Here is a 14,144-nt window from a genome sequence, read left to right on the forward strand (position 1 = left end):
GAATAGAATCAATCCCAAAATGGGATAGAATCAATCCCAAAATGGGATAGAATCAATCCCAAAATGGGATAGAATCAATCCCAGAGTGGGATAGAATCAATCCCAGAGTGGGATAGAATCAATCCCAGAATGGGATAGAATCAATCCCAGAGTGGGATAGAATCAATCCCAGAATGGGATAAAATCGATACCAAAATGGGATTAAAATCAATACCAGAATGGGATAGAATCAATCCCAAAATGGGATAGAATCAATCCCAGAGTGGGATAGAATCAATACCAAAATGGGATAGAATCAATACTCATTGCGATTGAAATTTAATGATTTTATGGTATTAAATCAATGACAGAGATTTTCTTGAATTTAATCCCAAAATACCCTAGAATTTAATACCACGAGGTATTGGAGCCCTTTTAATACCAAAAGTATCCCAAAAAAGTATTGATTCTAGGGTATTTTTTTTCTCTGTGTAGTTATAAAAAGTTTGATAATGAATTTTACAACTTTTGAACAGTGTTGTATTAAAGTATTTTGTATTTCAACTCAATAAAAGTTCCTTTATAAATAGGAAATTTTATAAAATCAACTTTGCAAAAGAGCTTTGTCACTTTATTTAAACACATTTCATTATTTTTTAACATGCAGGTTATTTTATCTCAAAATATCCTTGAAGTAATTATTGACCATGCTTTTTGAAAAAAAGTTTTCTATAAAACAAAATAATAAGGGCATATTTTTTTCAGAAAAAAAATATTGACAAAAAATAAACGAGCAGAAAAAATCAAAATGGGAAGTAAAAAAATTAAAAATGAGCAGTAAAATATCTAATTATGGTCAGTCTTTACAAAAATGTGCCTAATTTTTATATTTAACATTTAAAATTGTTCTAGACAGAATGAAAAACCTTTTATTTTCCCTTTGCCAAAATTTGAACGATAATATCACTGTTTCATTTTTTTGTTATTGCTCAATTTTAACTTTTCACTGCTCATTTATACAATGTCAAAAATATTTAATTGGGACATAGTAACATACCCTTAAGATAAACTTCTTCCCGAATAGATCCGCAGCTATGAAAAATAGACCACACCATTAAATTAAGAACAAAAATCGTTTAGTTTGACCGTAATAGGGAAAAATCAAAACACTAATGTTTCCTGATCTTTTAACATAAGGGTTTTAAATTTTAAGGTGAACCACCAACTTTCACTAAATGGGCAATTTATCCTGAAATAGCAGAATAAATCTTTTAAAGTCGGCTCACCATCAGACATCATATAAACAACAAGCAATATCATAATTTTAATTTCTAATATTTTTTATGAAATAATTATTCTTGATGTTCACTCCAAATTGGAAACTATCTTAAACAAAAGCCAAAATCCTGAAAACCCATAATCCCGAAGAGACAAAATCCAGAATAAGTAATTCCGAGGGCTAAAATCCGGAATGGGTCGAAATCCAAATGGGTCAAAGTCCCGAAAGCCACAATTCTAATTAGGCGAGATTTTGACCTAATTAGAATTGTGGCTTTCGGGACTTTGACCCATTTGGAGCCAAAATCTCGGAAAGACAAAAACCCGAAAACCAAAATCCCGAAAGCCAAAATCCCGAAAGTTAAAATCCCGAAAGCCAAAATTCCGAAAAGCCAAAAACCCGAAAGCCAAAATCCCAAAAGCCAAAATCCCGAAAGTCAAAATCCCGAAAGCCAAAATCCTGAAAAGCCAAAAACCCGAAAGCCAAAATCCCGAAAGCCAAAATTCCGAAAAGCCATAATCTCGAAGATACAAAATCCCGAATGGGTCGAAATTCCAAATGGGTCAAAATCCCGAAAGCCAGTATTCTAAATGGTCAAAATCCCGAAAAGCCATAATTTCGAAGATACAAAATCCCGAATGTGTCGAAATTCCAAATGGGTCAAAATCTCAATAGCCAGAATTCTAAATGGTCAAAATCTCGAAAAGCCAAAATCCCGATAAGCCAAAAATCCGAAAGCCAAAATCCCGAAAGTCAAAATCCTCAACGCCAAAATCTCGAATGGTCAAAATCCTAAAAGGGTTGAAAATGTACGGAGAATAATGTGTCGAATAATTTTCTAATATACAGAAAATTTCTCTTTACTACCAAGTAGCGCGGGTGTAATCGTGGGAGTGGCTATATGACACTTCTTTGGATTAAGGATTTTGGTTTTCGATATTTTGGCCCATTCAGGATTTTGATTTTCGAGATTATAGCGTTCGGGATTTTGGCTTTTCGGGATTTTGGTTTACAGGATTTTAGATTTAGGTATTTTGGCCCATTCGGCATTAGTTTTCGAGCTTCTGGCTTAGGTATCTTGGCTCGTTAGGGATTTTGACTCGTTCAGAATTTTGACTTTCGGGATTCTGATCTTTTCCTGATCTTGGCGTTCTGGATTTTTATTTTCTTAAATTTGGCTTTCAAGTTTTTGTCCTGAATCCATTATAGTTAAGGGTTAAGCCATATACTATATAAAATTTGGGTGCAAAGCCTGTGTAAAACAGAAGAAAGTTTTGGGCGAAGGTAGTACTATATTTCTTTAAATTTCGATTTCGAAATTTTCACGAATTTAATTTTATAATAAATAATTTATTACAACCTATGGAACCACTTCAGAAATGATGCAAAGTAATATTGTTTTTAGGAGTAAGAGCAAGGTTTATAACATGGTCTTCAAACGTAAGGTTTGGTCATGTGGACCAAACCTTACGTTTTTATCTGGCTAGATTTTTGGGAAAATTTTGACTAAAGATCGTATGTTAAGTGTAAATTAGGTTTATTTTTAATTACAAAATTATTTTAAAAAATAATGGCCCAATTTCAAAGGTGCTCCAATTCAAAAGTGCCCTACTTCCAGACACTTTCATTTTGAAAAATCGCTAAAATTGCTTTTTATTTATAATTTGGAGAATATCAAGAAATTGGTTAAACGTCTATCTGAAACCCTTGTAAGGAAATAATATAAATGTTTACTTATTGGGGAGAAGGGGGAAGGGGTCAACAAAAATCGAGAGTTGATATCTTTTACCGTTAGTTAGGTTTTTCCCGTCAAATATGTTTATACTTCTCCAAATTTTGATGATGATTATGATTTCCAAAGTTACTCAAAAATTGAGAAATTGAGAAGTACGAGAAATCAAATATAATTTTATTGGGTTATTTATTTGTATTAATTGCTTTTATTTGATATCATTATAGTCTGTTTTTCTAAAAGGGTCAAGTTATGAAGAAGCTTTCATCGATAATCAGGCGTGAGCCCATCATAATCACACTTACGGCGTTATCAAACTTGCACATTAAAATTTTAATGTGATTCACATTAATTGTCGCTTGTGAGCGTCCAAATATGTTATTAGGTGAGATTCTTAACAATCTCACCTACTATAATCCTAACAAAATTTCATGTCGTCCGATCGACCTCAAATTTGGCCAAAATGTGTTTCAGCACTTCCTGATCACGAATATATATGTGGCTAATTTACGTTCCCGGCCGGCCGCTCTTTGGAGCTTAATAGCTCCTAAACTAAAAAAGATATCGACTTGCGGTTTTCGGCAAAGGTTATATATCGGGTGAAAATTGCAACTTGGTGCATAGACCCCCCACCCCCCACCCCTCCTTCCGCCATTTTGAAGACCCCCCTTTTTTTGTTTTCTCAATAGCTCCGCCCCTATGGCATTCAGCGGACTCAAATTTTAGTATGTTATAGCTGGGCCTTAGAGCTTTCCATCAATACCAAACTTAAGGTCCCCCGACCCCCTGACCCGAGCTATAAGGGTCCAAAAAAAAATTTCTTAAAATGGCCATAACTCCGGTTCTAATCGTCATAATTTAAAAAATGAGGGCTTTTTGGAAAGCTCTCGTAAAATGCCACTTCCCCTTCAAACATCGGAAGTTCATAAAACCTCCGCTAGGGGCGCTATTATTAAAAAGAAAATTTTTAAATCTTAAAAGTTAAATAACTCAAAAATTCCATTGTGCATCGGGCTGAAAATTTAGTATGTTGTAGCCGTTGATTATACCTATCAAACAAAAAAAACCTTAAGTCGATCCATAACCCCTGACCCGAGCTATAAGGGGTCAAAGTTCGAACATTGACCGGCCTCTATCTCCGGTTCTAATTAACATAGCGACCTAAATTTTACCTTTTTGGTTTCGTCACGACGAGCACTTTCAGATGGAAGTTCAAAAAGTCACCACAGGTGGCGCTGTGATAGCGTCAAAATTCATCGAAATTCAAAGTCATTTTTCTCAAAAACGGCATTGTGCAAGTTAATGAAATTTTAGTATGTTGTAGTCCAGTCTAGGACGTTTCCAAAATAGTGCGTATGCGCGCTGTGGTTTCAATAGAACCGGAGATATGAGGGGTCAAAGTTCACGAAATTCAAAAAATCATATCTCCGGTTCTATGTGACCGATTTTGATGAATGAGGGCTTAAACGAAAGATCTCACCAAATGCTACAACTTTCTAGAATGTTTGAACTTCGTGGGACCAACACCAGGGGCGCCACAGTCGAAAAACCAATTTCAATATCACATAACCTCAATTATCTCGACTGTCGCTGAACCGATTTTGATGATTACTTCGACATAATTGTACAGCACATTTGTCTCTACATTTCGTCCATACATCATTTTCCGCTCAGACTACGCTATCACTCCGATTTTGCCGTTTAAGTGTGAAAAAATTGATTTTTCCCATAATAACGCTTTGAAATCACTCAGATGCCAATTTGACTGCCTCTACTCCACCAAGACACTTAAAATAGGGGTTTAAATGGAAAGTCCCGCAAAATACAACAATTCTTTGATTTAGTTGAAGTTCAACAAATGAACACTTGGGGCACTCTGGATGAAAAAACGAGTTAAGAAACAAAAAACCTCGCTTATCTTGGCTTCTGAGTAATCGATGAGTTCAAGTTCTACGGCAAAATTATAGAGAACATTCTGGTCTACATTTCACCCATATAACACTTTTCTGTCAGTTCATCCAAATCCTTGACATTTTGGTTTAAATACAAAACTTGTATAATTTCACGAATTTGGTTCAAGATAACTGAATGGCGTCTCCCAACTTCAGCTCTAAATCGAATTTGCATACACTCCGAGTTAGCTCACGTTAAGAATCTCACCTACATAAGCCGGTTAGGATTATCTGTCCTTTTGTGTCTTTGAGTCACTTAATATTTGGGGTTTTTCTATTTATTGATAAAGAAGGGGACTTGGCTTGCAAAAATAAGTTTAAATTTACCTAAAGCTTAAATATTTTTCACATTAAAAAATTAAAGAGAAAATCGCATTAATTTTTCGCATTAATGCTATAAATCAATTTATATCAAATTTTGCGGGCCAAGTCTACCTTTTTATCAACAAATAGATCAAATTTTGAATATAAAATGATTCAAACACACAAATTGCACATTTGGAATCTCACCAGCGACAATTAATGTGAATCATATTAAAATTTTAATGTGAAAGTGTGATAACACAGTTAGGGGGCTACTTTGAGCTGTGGGGCTAGTTTTTATACGACTTTTTCGACTATTTCTAAATGAAGGTGGTCCTTACAATTATATTTAGATCCACAATTATTTTGTCTATCCAATTACATCATGTGAAAACCCAGTTTCCATTAGAAATATGCGAAAAAATCGTATAACAATATAGCCCCACAGCTCAGAGTAGCCCCACCTCCCCCTAATAATGAAGAAAAAATTAACTAAAGTACGTATAAGATAGTTTGGGTAGTTCTATCGATTGCGATGTTTTGTAATTACAATTGAATTTCCTCGTCGGCCAATGCAATTGCCACGTTGAGGTTGACTTGTGTTAGATTGCGATGTGTGACAAGGAGCAAGTTGATGAAATTGATGAAAGTTACAAACATTCCCTGCACCAGTGGCAACAATTGAGTAACAACTTCTGTTCCTTTTATTTGCTGCAACATCTCCATCACCAAGTGTATCTTCGGAATGCTTCTTTTGTTGCCACGAAAAGGGTGAGTAGCGGAGGGGGGGGGGGTAGGGTTAGATCGTTGAAGATGAGTCAAGGAAGAATAGCTTGTCCATCGTCCATTGTGGCCACAAATATTGAACTGCACCGAAGACGCCAGCAGATAGGGAACTGATAGTGTGGCGGACGGGAAACATAAATCACCTAATGGAGTTTGGGAAGGAGCTTGAGAGGACAGCGAGAATGTGGGCAATGCCTGATGGGGTGGGATAGTCAGGAGAGGGCAAGTAGCTGCATACGCCAAGTCTGTTCAATACATTTTCCTATCCAGAAGGGCCCCCGATGGTTGGGCGAAAAGATGAAAGTAAGTGGAGAGAATCAATTTTTTAAAATCAACCATTCTAACACTGGGCGAATGAATCGTATTGGATGTGAAAATCATTTTTCACTCAAACCATTTTCAATTATGATATGGTATCAGCCCCACAGGAAGGAAAGTTAAACGCCAGAGAAATGAATGATTCACAGTTATGCGATATGATTCCACAGAAAGATCGTAGATTTATTTTGCGCTGGAATGTGTCAGGAAATGGAAAAGTCAATGAGTGAAGAAGTAAGTTAAATACGAGTACGAAGATCTCCGAATTATACGATTTTTTATGATTAAACTATTAACAAAATTTTACTATTTTTATTTAAAAGGCGAAGAATACAGGATTTTGTCATATAGGAAAAATGCATAATTTTCTTTGAAAACAATTATTGTATGGCAAATGTTCTGTATAGATTACGATTATGATTAAGAAAAGATTCTGTATAGATTGTTTTTTAGTTTAACTACAAAAAACCATTAATAAAATAAAATAATTCTTAAAATATATTAAAATAAGTGTAGTATAAATTTAAATATTCGGTTTAAACAAATAAAAATAGAATTTCATTTACGATTTGTTGTTGCTCTGACGATTTTATAAGAATGTTTTTGATTTCTTTTGTTATTTTTCCTTTTTCTTTTTTCAATTTGTTTTTTTTTCATGTACAGTCTCTTTGAGAAAAAGGGACAGATAATCCTAACCGGCTTATGTAGGTGAGATTCTTAACGTGAGCTAGCTCGGAGTGCATGCAAATTCGATTTAGAGCTGAAGTTGGGAGACGCCATTCAGTTATCTTGAATCAAATTCGTGAAATTATACAAATTTTGTATTGAAACCAAAATATCAAGGATTTGGATGAACTGGCACAAAAGTGTTATATGGGTGAAATGTAGACCAGAATGTTCTCTATAATTTTCCCATAGCACATGATCTCATCGATTACTCAGAAGCCAAGATAAGCGAGGTTTTTTGTTTCTTAACTCGTTTTTTCTTCCAGAGTGCCCCAAGTAGTCATTTGTTGAGCTTCAACTATTTCAAAGAATTGTTGTATTTTGTAGGACTTTCCATTTGTGGAGCTCAGAGGCAAAATGACACATATCCTATGCTTTAACCATAGGATATGTGTCATTTTGCCTCTGAGCTCCACATTTAAAACCCTATTTTAAGTGTCTTGGTGGAGTAGAGGCAGTCAAATTGGCATCTGAGTGATTTCAAAGCGTTATTATGGGAAAAATCATTTTTTTCACACTTAAACGGTAAAATCGGAGTGATAGCGTAGTCTGAGCGGAAAATGATGTATGGACGAAATGTAGAGACAAATGTGTTCTACAATTGTGTCGAAGTAATCATCAAAATCGGTTTAGCGACAGTCGAGATAATTGAGGTTATGTGATATTGAAATTGGTTTTTCGACTGTGGCGCCCCTGGTGTTGGTCCCACGAAGTTCAAATATTTTAGAAAGTTGTAGCATTTGGTGAGATCTTTCGTTTAAGCCCTCACTCATCAAAATCGGTCACATAGAACCGGAGATATGATTTTTTGAATTTCGTGAACTTTGACCCCTCATATCTCCGGTTTTGTTTTAACCACAGCGCGCTTACGCACCATTTTGGAAACGCCCTAGACTGGGCTACAACATACTAAAATTTCATTAACTTGCACAATGCCGTTTTTGAGAAAAATGACTTTGAATTTCGATGAATTTTGACGCTATCGCAGCGCCACCTGTGGTGACTTTTTGAACTTCCATCTGAAAGTGCTCATCGAGACGAAACCAAAAAGGTAAAATTTAGGTCGCTATGTTAGTTAGAACCGGAGATAAAGGCCGGTCAATGTTCGAACTTTGACCCCTTATAGCTTGGGTCAGGGGTTTTAGATCGACTTAAGGTTTTTTTTTTGTTTGATAGGTATAATCAACAGCTACAACATACTAAAATTTCAGCCCGATGCACAATGGAATTTTTGAGTTATTTAACTTTTAAGATTTAAAAATTTTCTTTTTAATAATAGCGCCCCTAGCGGAGGTTTTATGAACTTCCGATGTTTGAAGGGGAAGTGGCATTTTACGAGAGCTTTCCAAAAAGCCCTCATTTTTTAAATTATGACGATTAGAACCGGAGTTATGGCCATTTTAAGAAATTTTTTTTTGGACCCTTATAGCTCGGGTCAGGGGGTCGGGGGACCTTAAGTTTGGTATTGATGGAAAGCTCTAAGGCCCAGCTATAACATACTAAAATTTGAGCCCGCTCGATGCCATAGGGGCGGAGCTATTGAGAAAACAAAAAAGGGGGGTATTCAAAATGGCGGAAGGAGGGGTGGGGGGTGGGGGGTCAATGCACCAAGTTGCAATTTTCACCCGATATATAACCTTTGCCGAAAACCGCAAGTCGATATCTTTTTTAGTTTAGGAGCTATTAAGCTCCAAAGAGCGGCCGGCCGGCCGGCCGGCCGGGAACGTAAATTAGCCACATATATATTCGTGATCAGGAAGTGCTGAAACACGTTTTGGCCAAGTTTGAGCTCGATCGGACGACATGAAATTTTGTTAGGATTATAGTAGGTGAGATTGTTAAGAATCTCACCTAATACAGGTAACTTAACTTTCTAACTATGAGGAGCATTTTGATTTATTAAAAATTAGAATGGTTTAACCCTTTAAGGATGATTGGGTCACCCGTGACCCATAGAGAAAATAATTTTTCCTGATTACCAGAAGTTATTTCTTTCTAATGTTTGTACATAAACGCGAAGTAGAAAGATGTAGGAATCTAGGATATTTCTTGCAAATCTCCAGCTGTTTGCTATATAAAAAATATTTGAGCTCAAAAAAAAACGAATTTCCAAATTTTCACGTTGGTGCTTGAATTTTAATATTTTTAATATTTCTAATTTTTTTTAAGCAAAAACCTTTTGGGACTAGAAACTATAATAACTATACATAATATTTCTCAACAAAGTAAAAATTATAGTTTATTGGTATTTTCAGGAAAGCTTCATAATTTTCATGGGTCATATATGACCCAATCGTCCATAAAGGTAAAAAACACCGAATTTGTCTTTAGTGGATTTTCGAAGATTTGAGGTTACACTGTTTCATGTTTTTGTTTATGTGTGCGCAAAATAGTTAATTATTCGTGTAATATTGTGTGATATATCAATTAGCTGAGATTTCCCAGTGCAATACTGACTGAAGAAGGTAATATTTTGATAATTTATAAGATACTTCTGCGTATATGTTGTAAATTCATAACTTTTTACTCTTGTACATGACTTCAAAAATGGAAAAAAAAATTTCATGATCAATGAACCCAAAATCATCCACATATTATTCCCGGAAGATAGCGATGATGCCGACAATCTTGTCCTCAACGAAAGCGACATAATATATTTGGAACAAGACGTGGATGAAGTGGACTTTGAAGTCTTCATCGAAAACGCATTAACTCCGGAAGAACTCTAAGATCCACAGCAATGTGCAACTGTACGTCTTAAATTCCCAGAGACAAACAACATTGCACCTACCCATTACCATCAAACATGTTTCGAAGAAAACTGAGGAGGACATGGTGCTATCAGAAAAAAGGATTATAAGACCAATTGTATTTGTGAGGCATGCGACATTTATCTCTGTGTTACCTTACCAGTATGCGAAATTTGTTTCGATAAATATCATAAAAATTAAAAATGAAGTAAACAATAATACATTTTTTCATAAAAATTATTGTTTTTGTGTACCAGTCTTCAAGATTCTGTGAGACCAAAAATTGAATGAGATTTTTTAAAATTAATTTTTGATCGTTTTAATTTTTACTCGTACTCTAATTTTTTTTTATTATTACAAATATATTCAAGTTATTTATCCTTCAAAAATAACAGAGCAAACGAGTAAACTAGTCGTCTTGAAAATTTTGTGCTTTTTTACCTTTATGGACGATTGGGTCATATATGACCCATAGTTTTCCAGGACTCCTAGGGATGGGAAAATTTCTTAAATTTCATAAATCTCTTATTTAGGCTAAAATATCGAGGGAAACTTGATTTCATTGAATTTCGCAAGTTTTAAACTCGTCTTACAACATAAATATTTTTAGCTTTAAAAATTTAAAATTAATTTACTATTTTGCTTATTGTTTTTACTCCAGCCAAATTATTAGATTTATTGACTTTTTTTGTATTTATCAAAAAATAAATTTAAGGTTCTTATCTCAATTTTTTTTTATTGTATTTTTAAATAAAGCAGATCAGGGTGTTAACTTACTGTACCAAGATTTGTGCATTTGCTTTTTACTACTGAAAACATACTGCGGTCTATTTGAATACCTTCATTCATACCCCATCCATCTAAAGCTCTGCAACAAAAGAGTCAATGAATATTTGGGATCGTAAAAGCAGCAGTTGAACCCTCGAGAGTGGCCAAAATGTCAGTCGGACATCTTTTGAGCATCTGTATGTAGTGTCTGATATTAATCGTTAATTTGAAATGTGATGAGGTGCAAGAGGACCTTTCATTGTTACGTTTCACATTGGGTGACATTTGCAGAAGGGCCAAGAGGAAGGCAAAGAGTGTCGTATAAATTTTACAACTTGTTATCAACTGACCGTCTGCAATTGAGAGTTTACAGCCACCCACTTCTTTGTCCGTTTGTCCATGGAAATGTGTGCGCTTTTTTGATAACCTCGTCACCACATTTATCTCACATCGTTTCCTTCCGTATTTTATTACCTTTTCCACGCACGCCTTTCTATCTTGTTTCTGAAGCCACTTCACCCATTTTATTATTTTATTAACAAAGTCTTCGGTAGTCATATGTGAGTAAATTTATTCATCTTGTTAACACTTCATCCGTCTTTTTTTTTTGTGGCAGAGAAAATCACGCTGAATATTCAAGCAGAGTGTTTCTGTCTTTTTTTCTTTCCCGACTAACGCGAAAAGAAAGTTTAAGAGAGTTTTTCGTAAGTTTTTCTAACGATGTCCCGACATTACATCAGTTTCTAAGTTTAAGGAACACGCGAAAATGGATTTTATTTCTTTGAGAGTTGTCTGAGTGACAGTTTTTATTAAAAAGATTTTTAACTTTACGATCAAATGGGGTGATAATGGTGTTTCAGCTTTGTGGAACGATCCAACTCACGATTTAGATTAGATTCTATACTCGAAAAGTGGTTCCATTATTCGTTTAATTTAATATAAATTATTCATCTGTGGATCTCATGGGGAAAAGTATCGTACTCACGAGTTCGAACATGTCGCAAAGTTTTTTTTCTATCTATCGGTTTTGGGCTTATGGTGCAATTCCAATTAACAATGAACATGTTTTTAGTACTTTACTGTTCGGAATAATTTTTTGACAAAAATCGCTACATTGCCATAAGCAAAGACAGGCCACAAGTAATGCCACCACCCTATATAAGTGTTCTCTTTTCGAGTTCGAGCTGTAAAATGGTAAGTGATAATGAAAAATGGTAAGTAAATTAGCAAACATGGTAAGTATAGGGATTAGAGTATAGCAAATTATACTATGTTCAGAGAAATAAAAGTACGTTATTGGCAAAATAAAAAATAATGGCTCCAGCACACCTTTTAGATCAAGAAAATTTCACGTAATCAAAATTCACATCTCTTTCTCTTTCAAACATTTTGCTTATGTCTATTCCATTCTTTGGGACTATTCTTCTTCTTTTAATCATCAGACCAAATTAAATTTAGTTCAAACTAATTTAGAGTCCAAAATAGTGGGACTGACTTAAGCAAATCATATGACAAGGAAATGGATGTGAATTTGGGTTTCATGAAATTTTCCTGATCTAAAAGGTGTGCCAGAGGCATAAAAGATTTATGACCCATTTTCAAATTTTGCTTACCAATTTAAATTGTTTACTTATCAGGTTTGCCAATTTACTTATCAAATTTACTAATTTATTAGCTAAAAATGGTTTACCCTTTAAATGACAATGGGCGGAAATGTATGGGAGCTGGTCCAACCCTTCGTCAGAGATGGGACTAGGCCCATTTTGTAGGTTTTGGTGTATGACTTAAAAATTACCGAGACCCAAGTCAAAAAGGACTGTCAGTCCTTGGGAAATTAATGATATCCTTCCGAAAATTCGCAACTTTTAAAATTTATTACTCGGAAACGGCTCAACCGATCTTAATAAAATTCGGCTCAAAGTCGATGTATGACTTAAACTTTAAATACGTATTTTTAGATTTTCACTTAGAATGCTCCATCTAATAGCTCTCATACAAACTTGTTATGTTTAAGAACTTTTTTCGTATAATGGGAAACCACTGATATTTTCGGAATCCTTGGTGTGTCTTCAATCTCCCAAAGAAAATTATAGATCATTACGTCAATTTTCTGAGATATCTTAATGTCAGAGTTCTTTAGAAATATTTAGAATTATTTTTCTAAAACTGGCCTTTTTTAGATAACGGCAGACCGCAAGTTGTTGGTGTCAAAGAACGATTTCTAAAGAAGACCCCAAGGAACATTGTCCTAGAAGAAACCATATCCCTATCTTTAATTTTCTTTGTACTTATCCAGGTTTTCCTCAAATATCCTGGAATGTCTTTTAATTCCATTAAAAGTATTGCGTTCTTTTGTCTTCTTTACAGAAAAAATTCCCCTTAAAACAGAAGTTAGAGTTGGTGAATATCACAGAGTTCAAAATTACCGTTCCCAACGGAATTTTAATAAAAGTTTCAGAGTATAAATGGTTTGTTATAAAACATTTTTACTCTGAACTTATTATTCAAAGTTTTGGATAACGGTAACTTTTCAGACCTTGCGATCTTCAGAAGCTTTAACCCTTTTTTCAAGGGAAATATTTGTTCATAGGAGACATTTCCCTACTTATAATTATTTTTAAGAGTTTGAGGAATTCAAGATTTTACTAGGTAATTCTGGAAAATTACAGTGAAAATGAAGAGATAAAGATATAGCTTGATCTAGAAAAATCTCCCTTGAGCCCTCCTTTACAAATTTTTCTCTGAAACGAGCGTTGTTGTATAAAAGGAGCTTTCCTGAAAACCTTAGATTTTCCTCAAGAAGAAAATGAAAATTCAGTGGCGATTTTTATACAAGTTGGGTCGGGAGCCTTCCTGTATAATAATTGATTCGACAATTCGGAGGCCCATTTTCACTGCAAAAATTTCACCGAATACAAAAAATTGCACATCAATGTTTAGACGGAACTCTAATCTATCTGCTTAAATCGTTTGTACGACTGGTTATTAGATTTAAAATCACTTTTATGTAATTTTTCTAAGCCATGTTTTTATGACATTAGGGCGCTAGCGAAAACCATTTTTTCACTTTGAGTCCATGAAAATGTCACTCTGCAACCTTAAAATTCAGGCAACACGGTTGAAGGCTATGTCAATTGTCGATAAAATTCGAGGATTACAATAGGTGTAATTATGAAAGAATCACATCTAATGATAGAGTTGCCACATTTAAATTATCATTCATGGACCCTTCTTAAAATATAGGATGGACACAGGTAGAATTTATGAATTTATCACCACCCACAAAAACAGTGTCTACAAGTAAAAATATTTTTGCATAAATATCAATAGTGATGAACCCTCTATGTGCCTATGATAGTAGTTTTCCTGAACAGCGACATTAATTAAGAAATACTTATGAAATATCATGTATCGAAATTACAGTTTTGGACCCATTTTTAATTTTTGCTTCCTGAAACTAGGAAAAAAGAGCTGGGATCCTAATTTTTTTTTAGGAAATGTGAGGCTTAGGACCAGCTATTAAAATATATTGCTGTGAGTCACAATTATTG

The sequence above is a fragment of the Phlebotomus papatasi genome, chromosome 3, assembly GCF_024763615.1.
Source record: "Phlebotomus papatasi isolate M1 chromosome 3, Ppap_2.1, whole genome shotgun sequence".
In the NCBI taxonomy this organism is placed as follows: domain Eukaryota; kingdom Metazoa; phylum Arthropoda; class Insecta; order Diptera; family Psychodidae; genus Phlebotomus; species Phlebotomus papatasi.